This window comes from Hemitrygon akajei, chromosome 8, assembly GCF_048418815.1.
Source record: "Hemitrygon akajei chromosome 8, sHemAka1.3, whole genome shotgun sequence".
Taxonomy (NCBI): Eukaryota; Metazoa; Chordata; class Chondrichthyes; order Myliobatiformes; family Dasyatidae; genus Hemitrygon; species Hemitrygon akajei.
In genome coordinates this window covers 3,444,963-3,461,040 of record NC_133131.1, presented here as the reverse complement: position 1 = coordinate 3,461,040, position 16,078 = coordinate 3,444,963, and the positions used below count along the sequence as shown (strand labels likewise).

General features: G+C 42.2%; 1 protein-coding gene across 1 annotated transcript in view; it reads right to left on the bottom strand.

Moving 5' to 3' along the window:
* Nucleotides 1-16,078, bottom strand: part of LOC140731558 (integrin alpha-E-like) — a 319,805-nt gene that overhangs the window by 85,240 nt on the left and 218,487 nt on the right. The gene's annotated exons all lie outside the window — the stretch shown is intronic.

The following is a 16,078-nucleotide window of genomic DNA, read 5'->3' as shown; positions in this document are numbered from 1 at the left end:
AAGATAAATATTAACTTTATTTTTACATGCACATCAAGAAATACAGTGAAATGTGTTGTTTGTGTCAAATCAAATCAAAGAGGATATGTGGATACATTCCACAAGTTTTGCAAAGCTTCCAACACCAACATAACATGCCCACAATCAAAGTGCCCTCCAATTTTTTTTTACAGCTGTGAGCATGAAATTTTTTACATAGACTGAAAACTACATGGCACTTAAAAATTTTTTTTTGTAAAGTAAGTTGTGGTAATTGTTCCCTCTAAGTTGTGAGTGGGGAGTTGAGGCTTTGGCTCATCAAGGCTTTGTGAGGCAAGGCGTAGGCCATAGATCAATTTTTTTTCATTATTTATTCATTCTTTCTTTCTTATTGCACATTTAGAGCAGTGGGGATGCCAGGCAGGATTTACGTGGCCTATCAGTGGCATCAAGAGAGCTTTACCGAGAGGTACTTCTTGCAGGTTGGTGGTGGTTATTTAAAAAGGGAGCTTCAAGAGCATTTGTCCATTTGACATAGCCTATCAGTGGCCATAACCAGAACACCAATCATGAATTAGATAGCAGGGAAGGCTCTGGCATAAAAGGGAGACACTGCCTAGCGGAGCAGTCATCAAAGGAGCAGTCATCGATGGACTGATCTGAACTAGAGTGGTAGGGCTTTGGCTCATTCAAGCTTCGGTAAAGTAAGTGGGAAAGTTTTATTTTAGAGGAATAACGAACATGTCTGTAGGGTTAGTACTTTGCTCTGGGTGTCAGATGTGGGAATCCTGCAAATTTTCCAGTCTCCCAGATGGCCACAACTGCACCAGGTACACCAAGTTGCAGCTCTTAAGAGACCATGTTAGGGATCTGGAGCTGTGGCTTGATGACCTGCAGCTTCTTAGGGAAAGTGAGCAGGAGATAGATAGGAACTACGAGGCTGCAGGAATTAGATAAGTGGGTGACTGTCAGGGAAGGGAAGAGCTCAGATAGTAGAGTCACCCCTTTGACCATCCCCCTCAGTAATTTTAAGAGCAAACACGAGGAAATCTGCAGATGCTGGAAATTCAAACAACACACACAAAATGCTGGTGGAACACAGCAAGCCAGGCAGCATCTATAAGGAGAAGCACTGTCGACGTTTCAGGCCAAGACCCTTCATCAGGACTAACTGAAAGGAGAGATACTAAGAGATTTGAAAGTAGTGGGGGGAGGGGGAAATGTGAAATGATAGGAGAAGACCGGAGGGGGTGGGATGAAGCTAAGAGCTGGAAAAGTGATTGGCGGAAGTGATACAGAGCTGGAGAAGGGAAAGGATCATGGGACGGGAGGCCTCGGGAGAAAGAAAAAGGGGGGGAAGCACCAGAGGGAGATGGAGAACAGGCAGAGTGATGGGCAGACAGAGAGAGAAAAAAAAACAACTAAATATGTCAGGGATGGGGTAAGAAGGGGAGGAGGGGCATTAATGGAAATTAGAGAAGTCAATGTTCATGCCAGCAGGTTGGAGGCTACCCAGCCGGTACATAAGGTGTTGTTCCTCCAACCTGAGTCTGGATTCATTTTGACAGTAGAGGAGGCCATGGATAGACATATCAGAATGGGAATGGGACGTGGAATTAAAATGTTTGGCCACTGGGAGATCCTGCTTTCTCTGGCGGACTGAGCGTAGGTGTTCAGCAAAACGGTCTCTCAGTCTGCGTCGGGTCTCACCAATATATAAAAGGCCACACCGGGAGCACCGGACGCAGTATACCACACCAGCCGACCCACAGGTGAAGTGTTGCCTCACCTGGAAGGACTGTCTGGGGCCCTGAATGGTGGTGAGGGAGGAAGTGTAAGGGCAGGTGTAGCACTTGTTCCGTTTACAAGGATAAGTGCCAGGAGGGAGATCAGTGGGAAGGGATGGGGGGGGGGGTGAACGAGGGGACAAGGGAGTCGTGTAGGGAGCGATCCCTGCGGAAAGCAGAAAGGGGGGGAGGGAAAGATGTGCTGGGTAGTGGGATCCCGTTGGAGGTGGTGGAAGTTATGTAATTGTTACCTCAGTAATAGTTATCTTGTTTTGGATGCAGTTGGTGGTGGGGGGGGGGGGGGTGACCTGACAGAGGATGACCACAGCGATCAGGTCTCTGGCACTGAGCCTGGTTCTGTAGTGCAGAAGGGAGAGAAGAAGATGAGGAATGTGGTTGTGAAAGGGGATTCCATAATGAGGAGAACAGACAGGAGTTTCTGTCAGCCTGATAGAGATTCTTATGGTGTATTGCCTCCCAGGTGCCAGGGTATGGGATGTCTTGGATCGGGTGCAGAGTATTCTGAAGGGAGAGGGTGATCAGCCAGAAGTTTTGGTACACGTTGGAACCAATGACATAGGTAGAAAAAAGAAGGAGGTCCTGAAGAGAGAATTCAGGGAGTTGGGTAGGAAGCTGAAAAGCAGGACCACCAGAGTAGTGATCTTGGGATTGCTGCCTGTGCCACATGCTAACGAGTGCAAGATTAGTATGATCAGGCATATTAATGTGTGGCTGAGAGACTGGTGTAGGGGGCAGGGCTTCAGGTTCCTGGATCATTGGGGCCTCTTCTGGGGGAGGTAGGACCTGTACAAAAAGGACAGGTTACACCTGAACCCAAAGGGGTCCAATATCCTAGCAGGCAGGTTTAATAGAGCTGTTCAGGAGGGTTTAAACTAATTTGGCAGGGAGATGGGAATTAGAGTGATAGGGCTGAGGAAGGGGGAAACTGAAATAAATCAAAGATAGCGTGCAACAGAGATGATAGAAAGGACAGGCAAGAGATGAGGCATAATCACAGTCAGTGGGATGAGTTACAGGGCAATAGAGGTGTGGTGCAGTTAAAACAGAAAGCAACAAATACTGGACTGGAAGTATTATATTTGAATGCACGCAGCATAAGAAATAAAATGGACAATCTTGAAATTCAGCTACAGATTGGCAAGTTGTGGCCATCTCTGAAACTTGTCTAAAGGATGGCTGCCATCAGGAATTGAATGTTCAAGGATATATGGTGTATCAAAAAGATAGGTTAATAGGTAGAGGGGTTGATTTGTCCCTATGTATAAGAAATAATATTAAATCATTAGAAAGGGATGACATAGGATCGGAAGGTGTAGAGTCTCTATGGGTTGAGTTAAGAAATGGCAAGGGTAAAAGGACCCTAATGGCAGTTGTACACAGGCCTCCAAACAGCAGCAGGATGTTGATTACAAATTACAGCAGGAGATAGAAAAGGCGTATCAGAAAGACAATGTCCTGATGATTGTTGGGGATTTTAACATGAAAGGGGTTTGGGAAAACCAGGCCAGTACTGGACCTCAAGAGAGAATTTGTAGAATGTCTGAGGGGTGGCTTTTTAGAACAGCTTGTTGATGAGCACACTAGGGGATCAGCTGTGCTGGATTGGGTGTTGTGCAATGATCTGGAGGTGATAAGAGAGTGTAAGGTTAAGGAACCTTTAGGGAACAGTGATCACAATATGATTGAGTTCATTTTAAAATTTGAGAAGGAGAAACTGAATTCCAATGTGTTGGTATTTCAGTGGAATAAAGGAAATTAGAGTGGCATGAGAGGGGAACTGGCCAAGGTTAACCATATAACAATTACAGCACGGAAACAGGCCATCTCGGCCCTTCTAGTTCGTGCCAAATGCTTACTCTTACCTAGTCCCACCTACCTGCACTCAGCCCATAACCCTCCATTCCTTTCCTGTCCATATACCTATCCATTTTTTTTTAAATGACAAAATCGAACCTGCCTCTACCACTTTTACTGGAAGCTCGTTCCACACAGTTACCACTCTCTGAGTAAAGAAGTTGCCCCTCATGTTACCCCTAAACTTTTGCCCCTTAAATCTCATCTCATGTCCTCTTGTTTGAATCTCCCCTACTCTCAATGGAAAAAGCCTATGCACGTCAACTCTATCTATCCCCCTCATAATTTTAAATACCTCTATCAAGCCCCCCCCCCCCAACCTTCTACGCTTCAAAGAATAAAGACCTAACTTGTTCAACCTTTCTCTGTAACTTAGGTGCTGAAACCCAGGTAACGTTCCAGTAAATCTTCTCTGTACTCTCTCTATTTTGTTGACATCTTTCCTATAATTCGGTGACCAGAACTGTACACAATACTCCAAATTTGGCCTCACCAATGCCTTGTACAATTTTAACATTACATCCCAACTCCTATACTCAATGCTCTGATTTATAAAGGCCAGCAAGCCAAAAGCTTTCTTCACCACTCTATCCACATGAGATTCCACCTTCAGGGAACCATGCACCATTATTCCTAGATCACTCTGTTCTACTGCATTCCTCAATGCCCTACTATTTACCATGTATGTCCTATTATGATTAGTCCTACCAAAATGTAGCACTTCACACTTATCAGCATTAAACTCCATCTGCCATCTTTCAGCCCACTCTTCTAACTTGCCTAAATCTCTCTGCAAGCGTTTGAATACCTACTTCATTATCCACAACACCACCTATCTTAGTATCATCTTAGTATAAGGTTGACTGGAAAGAGACACTAGTAGGAAGGACAGCAGAGCAGCAGTGGCTGAAATTTCTGTGAAAAATGAGGGAAGTGCAAGACAGATATATTCCAAAGAAGAAGAATGGAAGAAGGACACTACCATGGCTGAGAAGTGAAGTCAGAGCCAAAGTAAAAGCAAAACAGAGAGTATACAAGGAAGCCAAAGCTTGTGGAAAGATAGAGAATTGGGAAGCTTTTAAAAACATGCAGAAGGAAACTAAGAAGGTCATTAGGAAGGAAAAGATGAATTATGAAAGGAAACTGGTGACTAATATCAAAGAAGATACTAAAAGCTTTATTAAGTATATGATGGGTAAAAGAGAGTTGAGGGTAGATATAGGACCAATAGAAAATGACACTGGAGATATTGTAATGAGAGCTGCAGAGATGGCAGAGGAACTGATTGCGTATTTTGCAACAGACTTCACAGTGGAAGACATCTGCTGTATACCAGACATACAAGGGTGTCGAGGAAGTGAAGTATGTGCATTGAAAATTATGACTGAGAAGGTGCTCAGGAAGTTTAATGGTCTGAGGGTGGTCTGAGCCTGGACCTGATGGAATGCACCCTCGGGTTCTGAAGGAAGCAGCTGAAGAGATTGCGAAGGCATTAACAATGATCTTTCAAGGGTCAATAGATTCTGGTATTGTACCAGATGACAGGAAAATTGCAAATGTTACTCTGCTATTTAAGAAGGGTGGGAGGCAGCAGAAAGGAAACTATAGGCCTGTTAGCCTGACATCAGTGGTTGGGAAGTTGTTGGAATCGATTGTTAGGGATGAGATTACAGAGTACCTGGAGGCACATGACAAGGTAGGCCAAAGCCAGCATGGTTTCCTGAAAGGAAAGTTCTGCCTGACTAACCTACTGCAATTTTTTGAGGAAATTACAAGCAGGGTAGACAAAGGAGATGCAGTGGATGTGGTGAACTTGGATTTTCAGAAGGCCTTTGACAAGGTGCCGCACATGAGGCTGCCCAGCAAGATAAGAGCCCATGGAATTACAGGAGAATTATTAGCATGGGTGGAGCATTGGCTGATTGCTCCATATAAAGGGAATTTCTGGCTGGCTGCCAGTTACCAGTGGAGTTCTACAGAGGTCAGTGTTGGGACCACTGCTTTTTATGATGAATGTCAATGATTTGGACTAATGGATTTGTGGCTAAAATTACCAATGATACAAAGATAGGCGGAGCAGCAGGTAGTGTTGAGGAAACAGAACCTGCAGAGAGACTTAGGTAGTTTCTATAATGGACAAAGAAGTGACAAATGAAATACAATGTTGGAAAGTGTATGGTCATGCACTTTGGTGGAAGAAATAAATGGGCAGACTATTATTTAGATGGGGAGAGAATTCAAAATGCAGAGATGCAAAGAGACTTGTGAGTCTTGTGCAGGATACCCTAATGATTAACCTCCAGGTTGAGTCAGAGGTGAAGAAGATGAATGCAATTTTTTGGCATTCGTTTCTAGAGATATAGAATATAAGAGCAGGGATGTGATGTTTGGGCTCTATGGCATTCGTGAGACCACACTTGGAGTATTATGTACACTTTTGGGCTCCTTATTTTAGAAAGGATATACTGACGTTGGAGAGGGTTCAGAGAAGATTCACGAGAATGATTCCAGCAAAGAAAGGATTACTGTATGAGGAACGTCTGGCAGCTCTTGGGCTGTATTCCCTGAAGTTCAGGAGAATGGGGGGGGGGGGGGGGGATCAAATAGAAACATTCTGAATGCTAAAAGGCCTGAACAGATTAGATATGGCAAAGTTATTTCCCTTGGTAGGGGAGTCCAGGATAAGAGAGCACAAATTCAGGATAGATGGACGTCCATTTAGAACAGAGATGCTGAGAAATTACTTTAGTCAGAGAGTGGTAAATCTGTGGAATTTGTTGCCACGAGTGGCTGTGGAGGCCAAGTCATTGGGTACATTTAAAGCAGAGACAGATAGGTTCTTAATTAGCCAGACCATCAAAAGGGTATGGGGAGAAGGCAGGGGTGTGGGGATAATCAGAAGAATTGGATCAGCCCATGATTGAATGGTGAAGCAGTCTTGATGGGCCAAATGGCCTATTTCTGCTCTGATATCTTATGGTCTTATAGTAGAATGTTCCTCTTGTGGGATGTAGGAAGGCAGGTAGACCTCCAGTGTCCCTGATGACTATACCTGCAAAAAGTGCTTCCAGTTGCAGTTTTTAACAGACTGATCAGGAAGCTATCAACTTCCATCTTAAATATACACATAGACTTGGCCTCCACTGCAGTCTGTGGCAGAACATTTCAGAGTTAGTACTCTTTGGCTAAAAAATTCCTCCTTATCTCTGTTCCAAGGGGTTGCCAATCAGTTTTGAAGCTGTGTCCTCTAGTTTTGGATATGCCCACTATAGGAAACATCCTCTCCACATCCAAAGGAAAAAGTTCCAGGCAAACTGAAAGCACTTGAGGTGGTTAAGTCACCTGGACCATGATGGGTACAAAAAGAACGATTTGCACTTGAATCCGAGGGGGACCAATATCCTGGCAAAGAGGTTTGCTAACGCTACTGGGGAGAGTTTAAACTAGAATTGCCAGGGGTGGGAACTGAACTGAAGAGATGGAGGAAAGGGCAGTTGGCTCATAAATCAAGAAATCTTATAGACAGTGCAAGAGGAAGGATAGGCAAGTGATAGAGAAGTGATGCGCTTAGACTGGTGGTTTGAGATGTGTCTATTTTAATTCAACAAAGCAGATGAGTTTAGAGTGTGGATCAGTACTTGGAGCTCTGATGTTGTGGCCATTACAAAGACTTGGATGGCACAGGGGCAGGAATGGCTACTTGGAGTGCCAGGCTTGAGATGTTTCAGAAAGGACAGGGAGGGAGGCAAAAGAGGTGGGGGTGTGGTATTGCTGATCAGAGATAGTGACACGGCTGCAGAAAAGGAGGAAGTCAAGGAAGGCTTGTCTACTGCGTCTCTGTGGGTGGAAGTTAGGAACAGAGTTAATAACTCTACTGGGTGTTTTTTATAGACCACCCAATAGTAACAAGGACATCGAGGAGCAGATAGGGAGACAGATTCTGGAAAGGTGTAATAATGTTAGGGTTGTCATGGTGGGAGATTTTAATTTCCCAAATATTGATTGGCTTCTCCCTAGAGCAAGGGGTTTAGATGGGGTGGAGCTTGTTAAATGTGTTCAGGAAGGTTTCTTGACACAGTATGTAGATAAGCCAGCAAGAGGAGAGGCTGTACTTTGATCTGGTATTGGGAAATGAACCTGGTCAGGTGTCAGCTTTCTCAGTGGGAGAACATTTTGGAGATAGTGATCACAATTCTCTCTTCTTTACCATAGCATTGGATAGGGATAGGAACAGTTTGGAAAGTGTTTAATTGGAGTAATGGGAAATATAAGGCTATCAAGCAGGAACATGGAAGCATAAATTGGGAACAGATGTTCTCAGGGAAATTTATGGAAGAAATGTCGCAAATGTTCTGGGGATATTTGCGTGGAGTTCTGCATAGGTACGTTCCAATGAGACAGGGAAAGGATGGTAGGGTACAGGAACTGTGGTGTAGAAAGTCTGTTGTAAATCTAGTCAAGAAGAAAAGAAAGGCTTATAAAAGTTTCAAATGTTATGAAGGATGAACAGCTCTGATAGGTAGAAGGGTGCAGAGTTGCCCATGTTCCCCCCCCCCCAGGAGAATCGCAAACCGTTACTATGGCTATGCTGCTAATGAGAGAGAGATGGAACAAAAACATGCCAGAACATCTGCTACTGATAAGAGAGGGGAGAGAGACTTGTTGATTCACCATATTATGACTTCTGAAAGGCTTCTGGCTTCTGAGAGGGTTGTTTACCTTATACCATTCTGTTCATTAAAATTCCTCAGTGGACAGCCAGAGTGGGCTGGGTTGATGGACAAAGCCATTCAAAACTGATTGACACCTGAGACCCCATGAGTAGGGATAAAAGTGAGGTCTGGGGAGACACCCCTCAGACACACCAGGAGACACACTATTGAGCACTGCTTGAGTGTTGGAACCCACGTGAAGGTGTGGGGCATCGGAGACCGAACAAAAGATCGGTCAGTTTGACTCACAGTGTTATAGCAGGGCCGGTGGGGGCTTGTGTATGTGTCCACTCATGCCGGAGTGACGAGTCCACCACAGAAGAACGGTCCAGCTGAAGGACAGAGGGGTCATACCTGAATGGCCACAACACATTGACGGATCAAGAACGTAAAGGAAGGTTTGCCTGCCTGTAGCTGTTACTGCTCGCTCTCTCTCTCTCTCTCTCTCTCTCTCTCTCCAACAATTACAACACAACAACCAACATCTACCTCAGCAAGTATGAACAGAACTGAATTTTATACTTACATATGACAATTCATTATCCCCTAGACATTGATAGAGCTTATTTATTATTACTTATTATTATTTCCACCCTTTTAGGTTTATTATTGCTAACATGTATTATCTATATATTTGCATTATTGATATTGATTTGTGTATTTTACTAATAAACACTTTTGAATATAGTACCACCAGACTCCAACGGATACTTCTTTCTCTGCTGGTTAGACACCCAGTTACGGGGTACGTAACACAAAAAACTAGGTAATGATAGAGATCTAGAAGATTATAGGGCTAACAGGAAGGAGCTTAAGAATTAAATTAGGAGAGCCAAAAAGGGCCATGAGAAGTCCTTGGCAGATAGGATTAAGGAAAACCCCAAGGCATTCTACAGGTATGTGAAGAGCAAGAGGATAAGACGTGAGAAAATAGGACCAATCAAGTGTGACAGTGGAAAAGTATTTATGGAACCGGAGGAGATAGCAGATGTACTGAACGAATACTTTGCTTCAGTATTCACCGTGGAAAAGGATCTTGGCAATTGTAGGGATGATTTAGAGTGGACTGAAAAGCTTGAGCATATAGATAATAATAACGAGGATGTGCTGGAGCTTTTGGAAAGCATCAAGTTGGATACGTCACTAGGATCAAACAAGATGTACCCCCAGGCTACTGTGGGATGTAAGGGAGGAGATTGTTGAGCCTCTGGTGATGATCTTTGTATTTGGGAGAGGTTCCAGAGGATTGGAGGGTTGCGGATGTTGTTCCTTTATTCAAGAAATTGAGTAGAGATAGCCCAGGAAATTATAAACCAGTGAGTCTTACTTCATTGGTTGGTAAATTGATGGAAGAGATCCTGAGAGGCGGGACTTATGAACATTTGGAGAGGCATAATATGATTAGGAATAGTCAGTATGGCTTTGTCAAAGACAGATCATGCCTTATGAGCCTGATTGAATATTTTGAGGATGTGACTGAACACATTGATGAAGGTAGAGCAATAGATGTAGTGTATATGGATTTCAGTAAGGCATTTGACAAGGTACCCCATGCAAGGCTTATTGAGAAAGTAAGGAGGCATGGGATCCAAGGGGACATTGCTTTGTGGATTCAGAATTGGCTTGCCCACAGAAGGCAAAGAGTGGTTGTAGATGGGTCATATTCTGCATGGAGTTTGGTGACCAGTGATGTGCCTCAGGGATGTGTTATGGGACCCCTTCTCTTCGTGATTTTTATAAATGACCTGGATCGGGAAGTGGAGGGATGGGTTAGTAAATTTGCTGATGACACAAATGTTGGGGGTGTTGTGGATATTGTGGAGGGCTGTCAGAGGTTACAGTGGGACATTGATAGGATGCAAAACTGGATTGAGAAGTGGCAGATGGAGTTCAACTCAGATAAGTGTGAGGTGGTTCATTTTGGTAGATCAAATATGATGGCAGAATATAGAATTAATGGTAAAACTCTTGGTAGTGTGGAGGATCAGAGAGATCTTGGGGTCCGAGTCCATAGGACATTCAAAACTGCTATGCAGGTTGACTCTGTGGTTAAGAAGGCATACGGTGCATTGGCCTTTATCAGCTGTAGGATTGCGTTTGGGATCCAAGAGGTGATGTTGCAACTGTAGAGGACCCCGGTCAGACCCCACTTGGAGTATTATGCTCAGTTTTGGTTGCCTTACTACAGGAAGGATGTGGAAACCATAGAAAGGGTGCAGAGGAGATTTACAAAGATTTTGCCTGGACTGGGGAGCATGCCTTATGAGAATAGGTTGAGTGAACTCGGCCTTTTCTCCTAGGAGGGATGAAGGATGAGAGGTGACCTGATAAAGGTGTACAAGATGGTGAGAGGCATTGGTTGTGTGGATAGCCAGGGTCTTTTTCCCAGGGCTGAAATGGCTAACACGAGAGGGCATAGTTTTAAGGAACGGAGGTAGGTACAGAGGAGATGTCAGGGGTAAGTTTTTTACGTAGAGAGTGGTGATTGCGTGGAATGGACTGTCAGCGATGGTGGTGGAGGTGGATATGATCGGGTCTTTTAAGAGACTCCTGGATAGGTACATGGAGCTTAGAAAAATAGAGGGCTATGGGTAACTCTAGGTAATTTCTAAAGTAAGGACGTGTTTGGCACAGTATTGTGGGCTGTAGGCTTTCTATGCTTTTCTATGACTAAATCCCAGAGTCCTGAAAGAGGTTTGCTGAAGAGGTAATAAATGCATTGGTTATGATCTTTCAAGAATCACTTGATGATTGCATGGTCCCGGAGGAATGGAAAATTGCAAATATCACTTCTCTCTTTAAGAAGGGAGGAAGGCAAAAGAAAGGAAATTATAGGCCTGTTCGCCTAACCTCAGTGGCTGGGAAAGTATTGGAGTCTATTATTAAGGATGAGGTTTTGGGTTACTTGGAGACTAATCACTAATCCGTACATGTCTGCTGAAATATTTATGTATTCCATCCCCTAGAACACCTCCCAATAATTTTCCCTCTACTGATGTCAGACTCACTGGCCAAAATTTCCTGGTTTTATTTTTAAGAGTCTTTCTTAAACAATGGAACAACATTAGCTATCCTCCAGCCTTCGGATCCTCACCTGTGGCTAAGGATGTTTTAAAAATGTCTGCTTGGGTCCCTACAATTTATGCACTAGCCTCTCACTGAGTCTGAGGGAACACATTGTTAAGCCCTGGGGATTTATCCACCCTAATTTGCCGCAAGACTGCAAACACTTCTTCATCTATAATCAGTATAGGGTTCATGTCCTCGCTACCACATTGTCTCATATCTGTTGACGCTGTGTCAACCTCCCAAGTAAAATACTAATGCAAAGAATCCATTTAAAATCTCCCCCATCTTTTTGGCTCCATGCAGAGATTACCTTTTGGATTTTTCCTGAGAACCAATTTTGTCCCTTGCAATCTAATTGCTCTTAACATATCTGTAGAATCCCTTAGGATTCTCTTTCACCTTGTCTGTTAAGGCAACTTCATGCCTTCTTTTAGCTCTCCAGATTTCTTCCTTGTGTCCTCTTGCATTTCTTGTATTCTTCAAGTACCTCATTTGATCCTGCCTGCTTATACCTATCATGCACCTCCTTTTTCTTAACCAGGGCCTAAATATCTCTCAAAAACCAAGGTTTCCTAAACCTTTTATCCTTACCTTTTATTGTGACAGAAACATACAACCTCTGTCCTCTCAAAATTTCACTTTTGATAGTTTTCCAGTCACCAAGTGTATCTTTGCCACAAAATAACTCACCCAATCCACACTTGACATTCTTTCTGATACCATCAAAATGGCCTTTCTCCAATTTTGAATCTCAACCTGAGGAACAGACCGATCCTTTTCAGTAATTACCTTGAATCCAATGGCATTATGATCAGTAGATATAAAGTGTTCCTCTACAATAACTTCTGTCACCTGTCTGGCTCCTTCCCGGTAGGAGATGCAGTATAGCTCTCGCTCCTGCTCCCTCTCTCTCTCTCTCTCTCTCTCTCTCTCTCTCTCTCTCTCTCTCTCTCTCACTCTCGTTGGGACTTCTACGTACTGATTAAGGAAACTTTCCTGAACACAATTGACAGACACTTTCCTATCCATCCCTTTTACAGCACTGTAGTCCCAGTCAATATGTAGAAAGTTAAAAACAGCTACTATCATAACCTTACGTTTTTTGCAACAGACTGCAATTTCTCCATAAGTTTGTTCTCCTAAATCCTGTGGACTGTTGGGTGGTCTATAATATAATCCCGTTAATATGGTCATACCTTTCTTATTTCTCAATTCTACCCATAAAGCCTCAGCAGATGAGCTCTCCAGTCTGTCCTGACTGAGCACTGCTGACATTTTCCCTCACTAGTAATGCCACCCCTCCCCTTTTCATTCTTCCTGCTCTATCTCATCTAAAATAACAGAACCCAGGAACCCTGAGCTACCTGTCCTGCCCCTCCTGCAAACAAATTTCTCTAATAGCTACAACGTTATAATGTCATGTGCTGATCCATTCCTTAAATTAATCCATCTTACCTACAATACTCCTTGCATTCAAATATATGCAGCTCAGAACATTAGTCCCACAATGTATGACCTTTCTTCAATTCCTGACTTTGTATGTAGGCTTAACAACACCTTTCTCCACAACCGCTTCACTATCCGTTCTGGTGTTCTGGTTCCCATCTCCATGTAACTCACATTTAATCATCCCCGTGTAGCACTATCAAACCTTCCCGCTAGGATATTAGTCTCCTCTTCCATTTCAGGTGTAAACTATCCCTTCTGTACATGTCCCACCTTCCCTGGAAGAGAGCCCAATGATCCAAAAATCTGAAGCCCTCCCTCCTGCACCATCCCCTTAGCCACGTGTTAAACTGTATGATCTTCCTCTTTCTAACTTCACTAACACGTGACTGGTAATAATTCTGAGAATCACAACCTTGAAAGTCTAGTTCCTTTATGGTTGATTCTGGAATTTCTGAAATTTGGCGGTTCTTACACCCCAACAACAAAGAATTTTCATACTTTTCTCATGTTTATCATAATTATTCAAGAATTGACTACTTCTTTATTGATCATCATTTACTTACAGATGTTATTGATTGTAAATATGATTCCATTACCATCTCTGACCATGCACCTTTGAAGCTATCTATTAAGACAATGGATTCATCTTCTAATGCTAAATCTTGGAGGTTCAACTCTACTTTACTTCAGGATTCAGACTTTCTTAACTTCATTAAACAACAAATTGATTTGTTTTTTTCAACAGATTCTACAGAAGAGATCTCTAATGGAATATTATGCGACACTTCTAAAGCATTTATTTGTGGACAGATTATTTCATACTCTGCTGGAGTTAGGAAATGAACTAATACTGAAATACTAATATTGGTCGATAAAATTAAAGAAATTGATAAGATCTATTCAGTGACCCCCAGTAAAGAACTTTATAAAAAGAGAGTTGAACTTCAAATGGAGCACAGTTTGTTATTATCCTCCTCGATTGAAAATCAGTTAATTAAATCTAGAACCCAGTTTTATGTACATGGAGATAAATCTGGCAAATTATTGGCTAATCAATTGAAAACTGCTTCGGTTAAATGATAAATCATTAAGATTCATAAACGAGATGGCACTTTGACGATTGATCATAAAGCGATAAATAAAGCCTTTCAAGATTTTTATAATTCTTTATGTCAATCAGAATTTGTTGAGGATTCTTCCATAATGGATGAATTTTTAAGAAAATTGAATATCCCGAAATTAACTGTAGAAGATTGTGTACTTCTAGATGCACCTATTACGGAAACCAAAATAAAAGAGGCTATTTTTTCAATGAATTCAGGTAAAGCCCCTGGTCCGGATGGTTATACTGTGGAATTTTTAAAATCCTTTTCTTCTATACTCTCTCCTTGGCTTTGTAAAATTTTTAAAGATGCATTAACTGTAGATAAATTACCACAATCTTTTTATGATGCCTCCGTTTCTCTAATTCTTAAAAAAGATAAAGACACCACTGAATGTGCATCCTATCAGCCTATATCCTTGCTGAATACAGATTCTAAGATTTTTACCAAAATTTTGGCCACTAGTTTAGAAAATATATTACCTCAAATTATCTCTGAAGATCAGACCGGATTTATTAAAAACCGTTATTCATCTTTTAACATCAGAAAATTAATTAATATAATATATTGGCTTCGTTTCTTACCAATAATCAGAGATCTCCTTCTTTTCAGTTGTCCCATGGTACGAGGCAAGGCTGTCCTTTAAGTCCTCTATTATTTGACATTGCTTTGGAACCTTTAGCCATTGCCATTTGTGAATCACCTAATATTTTTGGTATTACCCATAGGGAAGGGACTTATAAGCTATCATTATATGTTGATGATTTGTTACTATACATATCCGACCCTGAGAGATCTATTCCTGCTATTTTATCCTTGCTTGCTCAGTTTAGTAGCTTTTCTGGCTACAAACTGAATTTTAATAAGAGTGAACTATTTCCATTAAATATACAAGTTTCAATCTATAAACACTTACCATTTAAAGTTGTCACAGATCATTTTACTTATTTGGGTATGTTATGCCCTCGGCCCCCTCCTTTGTGAGAATCGCAAGAGCCCTAGTCAAGGTGGGGTCAACTGACCCAAGAGAGAAAGAGACGTGCTGAATAGACACAGGAAATGGGAAAGAGAGAGAGAGACGTGCGGAAGACCACGTTCTCCCGAGAAGCAGAATAAAGGCGACATTGACTATTGTCTCATGAAGACCACGTGAAAAGCCCTCGGGCAAAGTGGGCTGGTTGAGAGAGAGATCGCATCACCTGCAACCTGATTGACACCTGCGATCCCGTGAAGAAGTATAAAGGAGGGTCTGAGGGGGGGACAACCCTCAGACGCACCAAGGAGACACCAAGGAAGCACGATACCGATTCCTGTGGGAGCGGGAAGCCATTTTGAAGGAAGCCACGTGCGTTAGATTCCAAATTTTGAATCTGTGGCTAGGACCAACGGAAGACTGCTTTTAACTAACAGCGGGGAAGCCTGCTCCCCTGATTCCAAGGATTTGCTCTGTAAAGACAACGGGCAAGTGTTTATCCTTTCTAAACCATCTCTCTCTCTCTACAATGGGAAAAGCCTGCAAACTTCTGAGTGACTCTTTATATTTCAATTGGACTCAGTATTACCCCTAGACAACTATAGAGCTTATTTCTGATTGATTATTATTACCCCGGTGTTTTAGATTGAGTTTTGACGATGTATGTGATCTGAATGTTTTGTATTAACCATACGTTTGTGCCCCTTTTTGAATAAAACGTTTGAAAATAGTAGCATCTGACTCAGCTGATCCCGCTATCTTTGCTGGTAAGTTACCTGGTTACGAGGTTACGTAACAGGTATTAAAATTACCAAGAAACATAAGGATTTATTTAAAGTTAATTTTTTACCTTTAATTGACCAAATCAAGCGACTTATTACTAGGTGGTCCCCATTTTCTTTGTCATTGGTTGGTCGAATTAATGCTATTAAGATGATAGTATTACCTAAATTTTTATATTTATTCCAAGCATTACCAATTTTTATTCCTAAATCTTTTTTTGATATTATTGACTCCAAAATATCCTTGTATGTGTGGCAGAATAAAAATCCTAGATTAAGTAAAAAATATTTACAGAAGCCTAAGAAGGAAGGAGGTTTGGCTTTGCCAAACCTAAGATTTTACTATTGG